Source organism: Phymastichus coffea, unplaced genomic scaffold (assembly GCF_024137745.1).
Source record: "Phymastichus coffea isolate CEN01 unplaced genomic scaffold, Cenicafe_Pcof_1.1 PCOF00008, whole genome shotgun sequence".
Lineage (NCBI taxonomy): Eukaryota > Metazoa > Arthropoda > Insecta > Hymenoptera > Eulophidae > Phymastichus > Phymastichus coffea.
Genome location: NW_026706819.1, coordinates 3077107 through 3093469, shown reverse-complemented (window position 1 = coordinate 3093469; position 16363 = coordinate 3077107). Strand labels below are relative to the sequence as shown.

The window sequence follows — 16363 nt, the reverse complement described above, 5'->3', positions numbered from 1 at the left end:
AAATTCATAGAATTGAATAATTTTGAAGAAATCAAAAAATTAATAAAAACAAGTCATATTAATAAAGAAGATAAAGATAGGATTTTAGAGGTATGCTTGTAATATAGAGGCTTTTTCGAAGTTATAACAAGAAAATTTACAGCATTTGAAATTAATATTTGATATTCCTGAAAATATAATTTGAAAATACAATTAAACTAATGTAAATTTTTAAGAAAAAAAGTTTTATTTTTGAGTCATGTAATTATATTTGAAGGGATGAAGTCCGATTAGGATAAAAGCGATAATAAAATATTTAATATCGCGTACACAGGTAGAAGTAAAATAATTTTCAAGAATTACGGATAAATAATTATAGATAATTTATCAAACATTATGCAAAGATAGCCAAATCGTTTACAAAAGCATTAAAAGAAGGCGAAAACTAAATTGCCATGATATTGGATAGAGTGAATTATTAAATAAATTTAAAAAATTAATTACTAATATTCGAACTTTTTCTTGAACACCTATTTAGAATCAATTATATTCGGTTTTATTTCATCTGTGGATTTTCTTGGCTTTAAATAATCTTTCAAACACAGTTCTTCATCATCGCATCTAACTCATTTTCGATGGCCTTTTCCCACTCGTCTCTCTCCTCAGTTGCCGTTGCTTCTCTAAATGTTGCAGGGTCTTCGTTAATTTTTGCTAAAAGCACGGAGAACGGAAAGTATATCATTTTATCTACAAGAGTCTCATCTTTATCAAATTCATTACAAAATAATTTTATCTCCACATCTTTTCGTATGTCTGAGCACTTGGCAAAACTCACATCATTTATTGGCTCGTCAGAAACATCTTGAGGCATTACTGCTTTAATTTTCCTAGGTCTCTACCCCTTTTCCTTTTTACTTCTCTCTTCGTTTCTATTATTATCCTTAATATCTAATAATATCACACCCATCGTATCAGCATGGATAATTTCTAATAGTTGGATTGCTCTTTGTTTCGTCGTTTTAAATGACAATTTATTTATTTTGGCTATCATATAAATTTCACAATCATGAATTTTCTCATCAAATACTACACTTTTTAATTTCTTGATATGTAAAAATTGTTTTTGAATTGCCTTAATGTACTACAACGATACTTGACCTAATCTTACATGCCATAGCATGGCCTTGTCAATTACTCTGATATTAGAATAATTGTCCATATTGAGGTACTTTTTAACCTCAACTAAATCCTCACCAGTTTCATCGTTGCCATTTTCAACTTTCTTGTTTCAGATGGTTGTTTCGAACCTTGAGCAATTTGCTCTGCTTTTGTCCTTATCTTTATTTAACTCTTTTACATTATCGAATAAATTTGCATTCTTGTCATTTGTTTCCTCCTAATTTAAATTTTTAACTCGTCTTGATTATTTATTTGTAACACTTCTACTTAAATATGGAGGAACTTCCCCGGTTGACAAGTAAACAACAATTTATTTGCATTCTAAAAGATTATTCTGACTGTTGCATAACTCATCTCTATGTGTCACAAACTTAATTATTCAATAGCGTTTTCCATAGATTACGGAAATAAATTTTCTATTCGAAATGGGGTCGTAAATATCAATTACTTCATTATCCAAATATACGATAAGTCCTTGATCAGCGAATCAGCGAAGGGAGAGTAGGTTCTTTGTTAATGACTCAACATAAATAACATTAGCTAGTTTTATTACCTGACCTTTACTGTCTATTAATTCTACCTGACATACTACCTCCGTTCTCAATTCGCTTCTTTATTCTTATTCGCAAATCTTATTATATTTTTTTGATTTTCATCAAGTGTATTAAATATTAATTTGAAGTTAGCAAGGTGCTCTGATACACCAGAATTAATAATAAACTTGGCTAGATTTTGTGATTCTAAATTATTTATGGCGACAGAGGTCACGCAATCTGCTGAAAAGCATTAACCTCAATTTCCTTTATTTGACTTGAAATTGTTGTGCTCGTCTCTTCCTCATCCTCTCCTTCCTCTATTGTCACTCTTATTGTTATTTCCGCCTCGACCTTTGTTTTGATCGGATTTCTTTGAATTTCTTGTAGTTTTCAACGTAATAGTCATTATGGTCGATCTTTCTTTTGTAACCTCTGCTATTCCCGTCACCTCTGCCTCTATTACTATTATATGAAATTCCATACCTCTATTCTTGTCCAATTCGTTGTTTGCTGTTGCTCCTTGTCTGGTTCTCTCGTCCCTCATTATTTGGGCAGTTGTATGACTTGTGCTTATTAATAAATTTACCACAATTGTAGCACTTCTTTTAGGGATTGGGTCTTTGGAATGAGGGGTGATCTTTGTCCGGATAGTCACCACTCGTGAGACTAAAGTTGTCATACATATAGCTTCCTGTCGAGCTTGACCCCTGCTGCCAAGGCCCCTCTCTCTGCTTCAGTCTTCATAATGTAGGATTTTAACTAATCAAATGTCATATTCTTATCAGTAACGTTTATTCATAAAGTCAGCCGTTCTGATTTCAGGCAAACCTGACACAATTACATTATAAAAGGCCTCTCTTTTCCCATCTATACTCAGCTTTAAGACTTCAGGAATATTGCTATATTCTTAACTATATATTCAAATCGTTCACAGAATCCGGATGCTGAGTCTTTTAAGGAATCATATTTTATATTGTACAACTTACGTTTTACGGTAACAGAGGTTGTGTTTGATTCACATCGTTTAAGTTCTTTAATTTTCTTTAACGCATCTCCAGGATCTTTTAAGTCGACTAACTTATCTGATAGCTTTGGTCCAGTTGATTTATTGTAATATCACGCACATTATATTTATCTTTATTTCTCGTTCCTTTATCATTATTATGGTTAGACACAGCATCTTCATCTATGTATAATAAATCTCTGGACCGAAGCTTCGATATAAGATAGTCATTGAAATGTTCAAGTTTCATTTTATTAGTTAATTTATAATCGCGTCTTGTGCTATTTTCTTTTGAAACATGAACTTTGATCAAGCTTTAAATCAGTGTTTTTTTCGTTTAATTTACTCACGGCTAATTGTATTAACTCTTCTCTAATTGCTCTGGCTATATCTAATTTTTTTCTTGAGCTACTCACTACATCTTTGAACGTTAAATCTATATCGTCCCTATTCTCATCTATGTACTCATCTTCATTATTGTACAAGTCATCATTTACCTGAGCTTTTAGAACTTCAATTTCTTTCTTGTAACGGCCCGACCTTCTGTTGAACTTCCTCAACTTCTTTCTGATCTCATTGGTTTTAATCGTCACAAGATCTCTCAACTTACTAAACTCCCTTACCTACCGTACCAGTTGGCATTTCTGCTATACTGAATGCATGAGTTTGTGAGTGAGGATAATTTTTTTCTGCTCAGGGATCACAACTTTCGGCACAGCATCCAGTCTTTTCTCGTTCAGCTTGATCTCTTTGAGTACTTTTCTCATCTCCTCGTCGAGCTTCTCAAAATCTAGAGGTGTTTGTTCAATTTTCATTAGTTTTAGTAATTTTAGTTTTTTATAACATTTTTTATTGGAAATTATTTTACGTTTGTTACCCTTGTCAAATTCAGTATTTTTTCACTCTCCTCATCCTCCTCATCATTCTCGTAGCTCATCTTCTCACCCAACTCTTCAGAAACTTTCTTTTAGCGTTATCTGTATTTCTTTTCATAAATTACTCGACCTTCGAGATTTTTCTTTCGCTTTTTTCACCTTCATCGATATATTTTACCAGAACTGACAATTCTCCATCGCTGTAGTTTTCCACATCTAAATAAAGAAATATTAATTACTGTTTAATGACTCTATTATTCTTTTACTTGACATTCCGTACAAGTTTGTCAAATAAAGAAACGAGAAAATATTTAAGGACCGTATTGTAAGTTCAATCAATATTTACTCCTGCTACTGTACCGGAAAAATGGACGACAATTTTGTCTGTACGGTAGCTAGTATGTGTTCCGCGCTGCACGTCTATTTTTAGGAAAACGGAACACTATGCGTTTCATAATTTATTTATTTTTATTTGATTCATACGCATTGCCACATTGAATTATGCTAGCTTTTAACTGTTGTTTAGAATTTCTTACCTTCTTTGAACATCTTCATATTGGATGTAATATAGTACAACGACTTAGCATCTCTTATGATGCGGAGTTGCAAGATGTTTTTCTTGGTCCCTTGTAGGTTAACTTTGCGCTTTTAATGATGGCCAGCAGAGTTTTCTCATCTAAAACGCATCAGCCATGCACGAGCTTTTTCTCTCACTTCTTGGCTTGGTTCGACAATATGACCGCTTTTCTAATTGTTGTTGGGCGCCCACCTGAAACAAAGACCGCCATGCGCATGCGCTCTCCTGTCTCCGCTATGCCGGCGCGTGCTAATCACGTAGTCGCTCTCCCGCATATCCGTGTCTGTACTCGAATCGAAGGCCGGTTTTAGGAAGTTAACCGCACAACTTTGAAATCCTCGCCGCATGCCACCACCGCTCGTATCTTTCCTTTCTCTTTTTGCGATCGATCTATTTAATACCGCCTCTCAACGTTTTCAGTTTTTCACTTTCTTACCTTTCTCTTCCTGTGCACGCTCTCGATGTCTCTCCAAAGACTCTGCCATTTCTGATGTACCGTGTTGCCTCACTCCTTGTCAGAAACTCGTCTCACTCTCCTCTCGCTAACAACACGTGCACTTTTATTTTTGTATAGCACTCACCTAGTCACTGGACTTTTCTCGCCGAAACCTCAACAAAGTTTCACCGTGCGCAGTAAAACCTGCAAGTGCCCATAACCTATTGGTTTTATTGTTTTTGAGGTTTTGGGTTGTGAGGAATGAGCACACACACGATTTGTATAGAACAAGATTTATTATTAGGAAATAAAACACGAGATGGTTAGCTTGGTTGTTCGTACTTGAATGGACGCGGCGCTCAGCATCGCGCTTCGTCTCTCTCGCAACTATCCTCTCCACCACGCACGAACACGTCAAGCATATAGGGGCAGCGTGGATGTTCGACATTTTCATTAATATGATTATAAGACAAAATACCAATAAAGGAATGAAAACAGTTTAGAAGATGCTTTAAGCAGAATTAAAATTAATATAACCGATGAAAAAGTAGAACATTCGAAGTAATAGATGAACTACTTGATGGTAGCGTAACAATGCGTTCATTAGAAGAAAGCCAATCTTTTTATTACTAATAATAGAAAAAATATATATGTATTTAATCATAAAACATATAAAAAATAAATACATTCAAAAACTCGGAGGGTCCTACCCAAGGCCGCCCGCACAAGTTATTTCTAAAGGATGGATTTGAAACGCTCAGTCAGCTGAGTACATATCAGTCATGCACAAAATTAACGTTAGAGTGAGGATTAATGAAAAAACGAAATACTCAATTACATAAAACTGATTTTCATAACAAAAAAAGAAATATAGGACACATCGATGTGCTCGTGTACAAATTCAAAACGAGATTAGACGTAATTAAGGATGGTGTGGTTAATCCACTTAAACACATCAATCGGATTACGAGAAATCTAATCTTTAATCCTTTCATCTTTCAAGCCTGACGAAATCCGCGATCAGGGGTCAGAAAAACTGTCTGGTTGCACATGTGTACCCGTAACACTCGAACATGCAAGAGCAAGAAGAAGATGAAAAGAGAGAGAAATAGAGAGAAATACGACACCCACCATCTACGACCTGACAATCGTTCACCGCTGTTGCAGGCTGTAACAGCTACAAATCACTGACGTTATCGCTGTTCTTGCTTTATTTGAAGTCGTCCTTAGTGTTTACTCTGTAGCTGTTACTTGTTGCTTCACCGTTTGCGCGCGCCGACAAAATAGATCCTCGCCGAGAAGCCACACTCACGGGTATTAGGTTGCGATACTGGCTGGGCAAGATCTAGTCATCAACAACAAGAAACACCGTGCCCGGAAGCGACATGAAGTGATTGATAGCGAATTCGAATTTAGGTATGGCTAATATTGACGCACGTACCAAATATATATGCCAAATCCATTCTTTTGAAATAAGTTGTGCGGACGGCCGTCGGTTTTATAAAATTTATAATTGTATAATAATAATATAAATGCAGTTAATAAATACGACCAAAAACCCTCCGAATTTTCGGTCGTATTCATTAATTGCGCTGAGGGTCTTGACCGTGCATTGAAATCGTTAAAATGCTTGCAGCAGCTGCGCATGCACAGTAACAAGTTTAAAACTGGCAACTACGGAAAACGTTAATCGGCGAGTTCTTGAAGACCACGGATTATGTTTCCTAGCATGTTATATACAGGGTGACCCATTTTAATCGCTACACCTGGATTTTTCGAATTCCAAGACAGATAGGAAAAAATGGTTCAGACAAAAGTTGTAGGGGACGAAGGGGGCCAAACAATGGTCCTAACAAATTTGACCTTGAACTTGACATTCAAGGTTATTTCAAGGTCAAGTGGTTTTTTTGAATAGGAACACCTATTTTTGACCCCGGATTCGGAAAGAGCGGAAAATTTCACTTTCAAAACCATATTGAGACATTTTTTTCACGGTCATTTCAAGGTCAAATCAAGGTCAAACTCCGAAAAATCCATTTTAAATCGTTTTTCCACGAGTCACAGGCTTAAGTGGTTCAAACTGATCGTAGATTTAGTTACATCACTTAATTAAAGTCAGTCCCTTCGTCTCACACTGTACGGCGAGCTTGATTTAAGTGCGTCCCTTCGCCTCTACCTTGAAATACTGATTTCCGATTGTCACACCACGATAATTACTTCAGCTTTCTCCTAAAAGTAACGTCGTGTCAATAATCTTTTTAGGCTGATAGTCAACCATTTAAGAGCCAGCCATTAATTACTATTAAATTTAATTAGTAAAATGGTATCAAAAATATTAATAATTATAATATTCGCCTGTATGTTGTTACGACTAAAAAAGAAAAACGTTTGTCACACTTTATTAATTGTAAATTTTATAAAAAACTAATTTGATGCTTTTGTAAAAAACAGAAATATTGTATCTTTATTTATTTTTTCGAAAGTATGAGAAAATTGAAGATATGAGCTGTAAATAATGTGATTGTTTAAAAAGAATAGTCATAACTTTCGAAACAATAAATATGCAACATTTCTTTTTTGTACGAAAAGCATCAAAGCTATTTTTTCTAGAATCAAACTATCAAAAATAAAGTTTAATATTAAAAATGTGCGGAAAATATTAAAATCGGTCAGCAGTTCAGATATTATTACAACAATCTTTGACTGAACATAATTTATTTGTAAATGTGCTTTTAATGATTACATTATCAATATTAGTATTTTTTAAGTTTGAACGGAAATAATTCACAATATTTAAAATAAAAGCAAGTTTTAGTATTATGTGCAATTCAAATTAGAAATAATTTAATGATTATTACTTTATTATAAAACTTACAATTACAAAAGTGTGACAATCGGAACACTTGTGGCAAATACACTTAGTCAGATAAAGTTACCGTAATCTAGGAACATTTTTCTTTTTTGGTCGCGACCGTATACGGGTGAATATTATAATTATTATTATTTTTTATACCATTTCACTATTCAAATTTAATAATAATGAATAGCTGCCTCTGAAATGGCTGACTACGCGCCCAACGAGACCGTTGACATGACGTTGGCTTTAGGAGAAAGCCGAAATAATTATCGTGCTGCGGCAAGAATTTATGCTGAACGCTATCAAGACGACACCCCGACGCTATGGCTATCAGACGTTTAACTCAAAGAGCTCGTGGTGGACACATGGTTCGTCAACGTGGGCGCCATCAATATGATGAAAATGATAATCGGGTTGTGACTATTCTGGCAATAATTCATCTTGATCCACAGATAAGCGCTCGTCGAGTCGAAAGGGAAATCGGTATTCCAAAAAGTATATTTTTAAGAATTATGAAGGTGCTTAGATATCATGCATATCATATTACTCTGGTCCAAGAGCTACAGTTTGCTCATTTTCAACAGCGTATTGTTTTGCCAATGGGCTTTACAAATGATAGAAAATGATCCAGACTTTTTTAATTTTGTTCTTTTTTCTGGTGAGGCAAAATTTCAAAGTGATGGGGAATTGAATAGACATAATTGTCATTACTGGTCTGGTGTTAATCCTCATTGGGTCAGAACTGTAAACCATCAAAGACGTTGAAGTATTATGGTATGGTGTGGGATTATTAATGGATATTTGATTGGCCCTTACTTTTTCGAAGAAAATGTTAATCAACACACGTATTTAACGCTAATAAGAGATGAACTACCTGTATTGATGGAAGATGTTGACTTAGAAACGCGACGGAGAATGTGGCTCCAGCAGGACGGCGCAGCACCACATTTCGCTCGAATTGTCAGAACTTTTTTGAATAATCAGTACGGTAACAGATGGATTGGTCGAGGTGGTCCGGTTGAATGGCCTGCTTGCTCACCCGAGCTTACATCACCAGATTTTTACTTATGGGGGTTAAAAAATGCCGTTTTTACGGAAAGGCCCACCACAAGACTAGACATGATGGACAGAATTCGTCGAGGTTGCGATGCCATTCCAAGGCAAACTTTGCTAAACACCGTTCGACACTTCCAAAGGCGTTTGACTATGTGCTTGGAAGCAAATGGTAGTAATTTCGAACATTTGCTTCGAGGCTAGATAAATACATAAGTGAGAGGCGAAGGGACTCACTTAAATCAAGCACCCCGAACAGTGAGAGGCACGGGGACTCACTTAAATCAAGCACCCCGAACAGTAAGAGGCGAAGGGACTCACTTTAATTAAGCACCCTGAACAGTGAGAGGCACGGGGACTCACTCAAGCACCCCAAAGGAAACAGTCCTTACTACGTTCACGTCGTTGTTTCTGGGTAGCGCTAAACGTAAGGTTGACGCATTTACAACAGAAGCTTCAATGATCATGAAGTTTCCGTTAAGCAAACATCATACATGGGATAGAGATGTGTGGGACTGGGGGATGTCTGGTGTAACAGTTTAGCATGTGAGGCTATGAAGAGAATGGGGTTCGGATGTGCAAGTTCGATTTTTGTTTACTAGAATGTGAAAGTTTTGGGTGTATGGGTTTCCGTTTTAAATCAACGATCAATTTGAACCACTTAAGCCTGTGACTCATGGAAAAACGACTTAAAATGGATTTTTCGGAGTTTGACATTGATTTGACCTTGAAATGACCGTGAATAAAATGTCTCAATATGGTTTGAACGCGAAATTTTCCGCTCTTTCCGAATCCGAGGTCAAAAATAGGTGTTCCTATTCAAATAAACCACTTGACCTTGAAATAACCTTGAAGGTCAAGTTCAAGGTCAAATTTGATAGAATCATTGTTTGGCCCCTTTCGTCCCCTAGAACTTTTGTCTGAACCATTTTTTCCTATCTGTCTTGGAATTCGAAAAATCCAGGTATAGCGATTAAAATGGGTCACCCTGTATATATATATATATATATATATATTGGAACTTATCTTACGTTATTGAAATAAATAGTTCGGACTCTAAGATATATTCATAATCGCGTTTCCGAGAGTAAGCAAGAAGTTGATATGTGAAGTTCTTTTAGTTTTGATATTGGTATAATCAACGAATAGCGAACAGTATTATCCACGTAATTCGCCACTTCGATTAGCCGTTTAAAGTACAATTGAGTATTGTCAGATATATCGAGGGGAAGCCCGACAGCGCCGCAATGAATACTTAATCTAATTTCTAGATAATATTAATTTTAGAGAGGAGATAATCTAAGGCTGCTTTTTTCACATAAGAGAGAGAGTCTTATGTGTTGGGCACTTAGATTATCATGTAGGAAAGAAATAGCAGGCTAACCAATGAATAATGAAATCAGTCTCAGGAAATAGCTAAGTCTTTATTTCGTTCAATGCTCGCGCTGCTAGGCAAGGTAGGATTATGAGTTCGCATGCCGCAGCGACAAGCGAATTTATACTTGCGATAACGGCTTCTTTCTACGCTTAGTAGCTCCTACAACGCTATTTTTGATATTCGCATAAACTTTGTACAGGTTTTGTCGCAAAATGGCTCACTCAAAATTGAAAATTAGTGACTTAAAAAATCAAGTAGAAGATAACGAAAATTTTAATATGAATTGTTTTTCCAGGAAAAATCGCCTCTTAAAATTATAAGTGATTTAAGTTAGATATTTAAATAACACGGAATTTAAAATAAATTTACGAAAAATTTTTACATCAAAAAATCACTCGTGATAAGTAGAACATTATTCAAAATGAAAACGACTAACTTAACAATCCATTTTTGAATAATAATTAAAAAACGAATTTGTAAATTCCTCTTCTAGCTATTATAAAATCAATAAATAGGTAACAATCGTAATCATCAATTTTATAGATATATACAGTCGAATCGCTATTTCGCAACACAATTTTAATTGTTTAAATAAATTATAAATTTTTTATTTATCGATAACTCAGTCAAAAATCAGTTATCAAAGTGCCAAACTCTTGCTTCTCTGTCTTAATGTGCTGCGATCGCTTAACAATCCATTTTTGAATAATAATTAAATAACGAATTTGTGAATTCCTCTTTTAGCCATTATAAATCAACAAATGGGTAACAATCATTATCAGTAATTTTATAGATATTGTGACGGTAAACGTCCGGTTTGCGCTACTGTCTTGATCGCGCGGCTGCCTGCGAAGACAGCACCTATCGGCCCGGGGAAGTCGAAAACGGGAACTCGGTCCGAAATGGGAAGAAACGCGCGCGAAGAGAAAAGGAACAGTGGGGGAGCATCTTTGACACCGGTAACAGTGTGCAGGAGTCTAGGAGCACTAACGCAAGAGTTGAGCAGTTACTCGAAAATCGCGAATAGCGTGTCCGAACGGCGTGCGTGTGAACGCCACAAGGAGTGTGGACATTAGACGGCCAATAGTCTTTTTTGTTGTTATTGTGAGTTCGAGTGGTCAACCGAGCCGCCATCGGAGGCCAGCCACGAGGTCGTGGAGTCAGTCTGATGGAAGCAGCAAGACGACAGAGAGAGCCTCGTCTATAATTTGGACAAATGTCAACTTGAGCCACGCGCTAAGGGACGCCATTGAACTGTTCCCCTTGATCGTGTGAATAATCATATAAGGGAAGCTGGCCAGGTTCGCGTTCTGGTTTTCGATAAGCAACCGCGCGTAATATCTTAGCTCTTCCCTCACATCTGCGATTACAAAGAAATCGGTAGCGAGCAAGCATGCAAATGAATAATCGAGCTATTGCAAACGAAATGACGGTACGTAAGATTGTCGCGCACCTTGTATAAGCATAAATGCGCGAGCCAAATGCGTTGTAGATTACATGATAAATAAACTAGTCTGTGCATGATTGAAACGTTAATCTATTGTTTTCTTTGCTATTAGTAAGTTGGTTGACATACCTGTTCTTCCCCACTCATCGGTTAGTTAATAAAATTGATTATTTCGATCTCACCGCGCGGATTCCGGTACGACTGCGCATCGGGCGAGACAAAGAAATTAAAACAAATTAACATCTCGTTATATGGCGCCCAACGTAAAAAACCTACAGCGTTTGTGATTGTTTAGAACGCCGGTTCCATTAGACACTGACCTTGCCCTCAGTCAACCAATGACCCAAGTGGCAAAGAAAGTGTTGTTGTGCACACTTTGAACGCATGACACATAGAAAATAAAGCAAATAGTAATCTAACTCGCGAAGGCCCGCCGCGACGATAGTTTGTAAACAGTTAGTGTAAGCGTGTGCGTTTGCGACCGAACGACTTTTCGTAAGTTACCTCGTAATCACCAATAGGTTTTGAAGGTTGTCGAAGAATAAAAACATTGTGCCCGTTGGCCCGGGGAAAAGACTAACACTGGCAACATTCAAAACGAAATAAACACAAGACAAATGTTTTCTTTCATTTTGGTTTCAATGTAGTTATATCTTTCAAGAGTTGCTATCTGTGATTATTGGTGATTGCGCGGAAATAAGCTCGCTGTATTAATTTACAAACTAATCAATACACACAGTCGCGCTAAAAAACAATTAGTGCACCTGATAGGCAGGATTATTGTATTGCGCAATAGGGAGCAAAAGCGTTTTTCGGCTAGCACAATAGTAAAATAGCTTGCATTGAGCCTTTCGTTGGCTAGTAGAAACTAAATTTTTGTTTATGAGACATTGAATGTAGCACTCGCACTTGCATTGTCCTTAAAGGAAGTATGTAATTTATTAATAAAATTAATAGCGGTGATAATAAAACAAAGCGCGATATTGAAAATAAATAAAAATAGACATCACTCAGAAAGAAATTGAAAACTGAGTACCGTCGCTCCAAGACGAGAAATCAACGAATACCTCGAACAATTGGAGCTAACGAAAAACGGGAGTAAGCTGTCGCGAGCAGGGCGATTGCAAAATTGGTTGCTAGGCGACTACTCAGCAGCATATTTCGTTGAAGTGAGCAACCAAAACAGAAACCCAGCAAGAAAGGCAGCCCTACGCTCAGAGCTGATATCGTTTATCTGCGCTGAGCATACAGCATCTGAAGAAGAAGGAGAATACCCGTTAAATCTGTTGATGCAAAACGCAGAGGTTATATCGCGGGTACAAGAAACAGCGATAAACATTGCAGATGTATTAGACAACGGCGGAAACGATAATAGTAATAGAAATATCACAATAACAGCTAATGATCACTGCCAGTTTCAACTTCCGCCTACGTTCGCCGTAATGATCCAGGACCTCATTTTCCGGTCCCAAGAGAATGAGAGGAAGCTCGAGCTGCTAGACTCGCTAAGCGACAACGTATCAAGTCTAACAAAGGTGTTAGACAAAATATATAGTAATAGCAGCAATGTTAAGAGCCAGCTAAATGACTTATCCGCTAGAATAAGTATATTAGAACATGCCGAAAATAGGAATGCACAGCAAAATGATGCGAGCCATTCAAGTGAATGGAGGCAACAGGAAAACACGCGCAGGAGCGTCGCGGTTCAAGATACCTTGACCTACCATTACAACACGCGATTACCTCAAAGTACTCCAGCTGGACCCGGACAGAGGCCCACGGGGGCCACCGGCAGGACCCCCCGCCGGACGCTCCTTTTCGGAGAGGGTGGACAGCACCAACTTAATGGGGTCAATGCTGAATTGAATAACCACACGCCGAGCACGTGGTCACCTCAACAGACAACAAACCCTTGATTGACTACAAGGGATGTTGATCGTATTGTCCGGGGATGGAAACACAAGTTTTCCGGAGAGGGTAACGCGAGTGTGAACACCTTTCTATCCAGGCTTGATAATTTGAGGAACGGTGCCGGGCTCACAGAGGATGAAATGCTGTTATCAGTATCAGAGCTACTAGTCGGTCCCGCCCTTACCTGGTACGAGGTAATGAAGGAAGAGTGGCTCTCCTACGCTGAATTTGAAGCAGACGCACGGGAATGGTTTGGAACCAGCGTACAACAGCAACAGCGACTGACGAGGGAAGTGGGAAGTCGATATCAAGGCCCAGATGAACCGGCTAACGCATATATTACCAACATGATGGGACTAATGAGAAGACTAAATCCACCGATGGCGTATGTATCTGTTACACGCTAACCTCCTCATCGATATTCAGAGCCAAGTGCGTAGGACTGAAGTAAATTCCATACGCGTTCTGAATGCGTTAGCTATGGCGGCCCAGAACACCTTGAATCAAAGAAAGGTGGAATGTGTGGTACCTGAACCGCAGTCGACTCTATATCCGGAGTTAGCATACCACCCTCACACCGATGGAAGTAAGGGCCGCAAGAGCAAAGTAGCAGCAATATCCAACGATAAGCCAGAAATTAGTGATCGGTAAGATCGTATGTAGAAGGTGCTGGAAAAGGTAACACACCAGGTCGTCTATACAACGACGCTATCGGGGGCGATGCCTGGTCCGAGTATTGAAGCGGTTGATAGTGATAAGAAAGCTCCTCAAGTTGATTTGCTGAATCAAGTGCTTTTGTCCCTCAAAGAAGTGTCAAAAGGGATGAAGCACAACTTTGTTAGGAGAATCTCGATACCGGAGGACCGCGTTAAGAAATAAGAAGCTCCTCGAAAGCGGGAAAAAGATTCTCCAAGACACTCAAATGTATCGAGTGTGGATTGCTGGGGTACAGTAAAAGGTACTGTCCCCAATGTAATAAGGAAAACGAGGAAAGGAGTGGTTAGGAGGGGTTGACCCCACTCCTTCGTCCCTTAAAATGAACCCCGTAAATGAAATCTCGCGGTCCTCGCCAACACAATCAGTATTGGTAGTTACGAATGTGTTGGGCGATGAGAGCGAGAATTGTCCTGATTATGTTAATAATGAGAAGGTCGGTAAAGGGAACGCGGAGAAGGGGAGTATTGACGACAGTAAAGCCCAGGAATATAGACCGGCCGAGGTGGTAGAAAGTAAATTGCCCTCGCCCTCAGAGGCGTTGGTAACGGTAGATAACTCGTCAGGTTATACTCCCGAAGGACATTTGGGGCGAGATAAAACCTTCGCCAGCATCGCCCAGTCCTACTATTGGTCAGGTATGTACGCGGATGTCGGAAGGTACGTCCGAAAATGTCAGATCTGTCAGCAGTGTAAGGTTGAACAGCGACTGCCGCGCGGGGTCATGAAGGATCGGATATTGTCCACACCTTGACAAGTTGTGGCGGTCGACATTGCGGGACCGTTCTCGAGGAGCCCTCGAGGGCACGAATACGTATTAGTGTTCGTCGACTTATTCACACGATGGGTCGAATGTATACCTATACGTAGTGCCAATGGTATGATGATCGTGAAGGAACTCTGGAAACAAGTGTCCTGCGCTTTGGCACACCTAGGATCTTTCTGTCCGATAATGGCACTGAATTCCGTAATCAGCTCGTAGATGGATACCTGAGGAAACAGGGGATAAACCGGATAAAACACCAACCTATACCTCGCAGGCTAATCCTACCAAAAGAGTTAATGAGAACTCTGAAAACGATGATTACCTCGTACCTATTAACGCAACTAAACAAGGCTAACTCAAAAACCTTATCTCTAAGGCAAAAAAAAGCAATAAAATGACTAACAGACAATTCGTCATTAAGATTACTCTATCTCCAATCACCTGCTGCGTACATACATTCGAACGCATCTTCATTGAAAAAGGAACATCGAATGCGTTTTAACCCTCAGCATGAGGTAAAGCGTTATTGGAGAAAGTTCAAGCTGGTGTGGGTGGTCGAAAGTTTCCTAAATTATATATGTGGCCCTAAAAAAGGATAGTGCACGCTGCTAGAACGCGTCTTCATTTAAAAAGGAACATCGGTTATGCTTTAGACTCTTAGCAACGACTTCTACAGCAACCTACCTTAACAACCTCTGTAGGTGGGTGGGAGAGTGGATGAATGGGGGGGGGCACTGCCGAAGGGCCCACTGGCTTCTGTCTCAGGACACGCATATACCTTATGCATTGGCGGCGCATCTTCAATGCATAAGCTACATCGATTACCTTTTAGTTACTCAGCGGGTGGTGTCAAAGGTACATCAAATGCCTTTTAGACACTCAGCATGGGGTCTCACTCTGTCGAAGAGGCCCCATAGCGCCCTACTATCGAAGAAGAGTGAGAGAGAGGGATAGAGAGAGAGAGAGAGAGAGAACAGCATCCGCACTATACGGCGTAAGCGCCTAGCAAGCTAGAGACGCTACCCCCTCTCCGAGGGTCCACACTCAGCCAGCATAAACATATAGTTTACCAAACACCCTACCGACTTCTACAGCATCCTACCTTAACAACCTCTGTGGGTGGGTGGGTGGGTGAAGCGCCCTACTATAGAAGGAGAGCGAGGGGGGGGGGGCACTGGCCCCCTCGAAGGGGCCCACTGGTACGCGGGAGGTGTCGAACGAACATCAAATGCAACACTCAGCATGGGGTTTCACCTTATCGCTATTAAAAGGTGTCACTATCGCGACACTTTCATCGGGCGGCCTCTTTGTGTCCCAGAACATACACATATCCCTTATACATTGGCGGCGCGCGCGAGGTGTCCAACCAACATCAAATGCCCCTTAACACTCAGCATGGGGCCCACTGGCACGCGGAAGGTGTCAAAGGTACATCAAATGCCTTTTAGACACTCACCATGGGGTCTGACCATAAATTAAAAGGTGTCACTACCTTCACACCTTCATCGGGCGGCTCCTTTGTGTCCCAGAAAATACACGTATCCTTATACATTGACGGCATCCTTTGTCGGCTCCTTTGTGTCCCAGAACATACATTGCTTATCTACTAATTTTATATTAGAACAATAATGTATTTTATAATAAATCATAGA

The 16363-nt window shown here is 39.1% G+C and overlaps 1 protein-coding gene across 3 annotated transcripts in view; it reads right to left on the bottom strand.

Annotated features, from left to right (window-relative positions):
* The window catches only part of LOC131669918 (uncharacterized), a 1245201-nt gene that overhangs the window by 785453 nt on the left and 443385 nt on the right, over positions 1–16363 (bottom strand). The gene's annotated exons all lie outside the window — the stretch shown is intronic.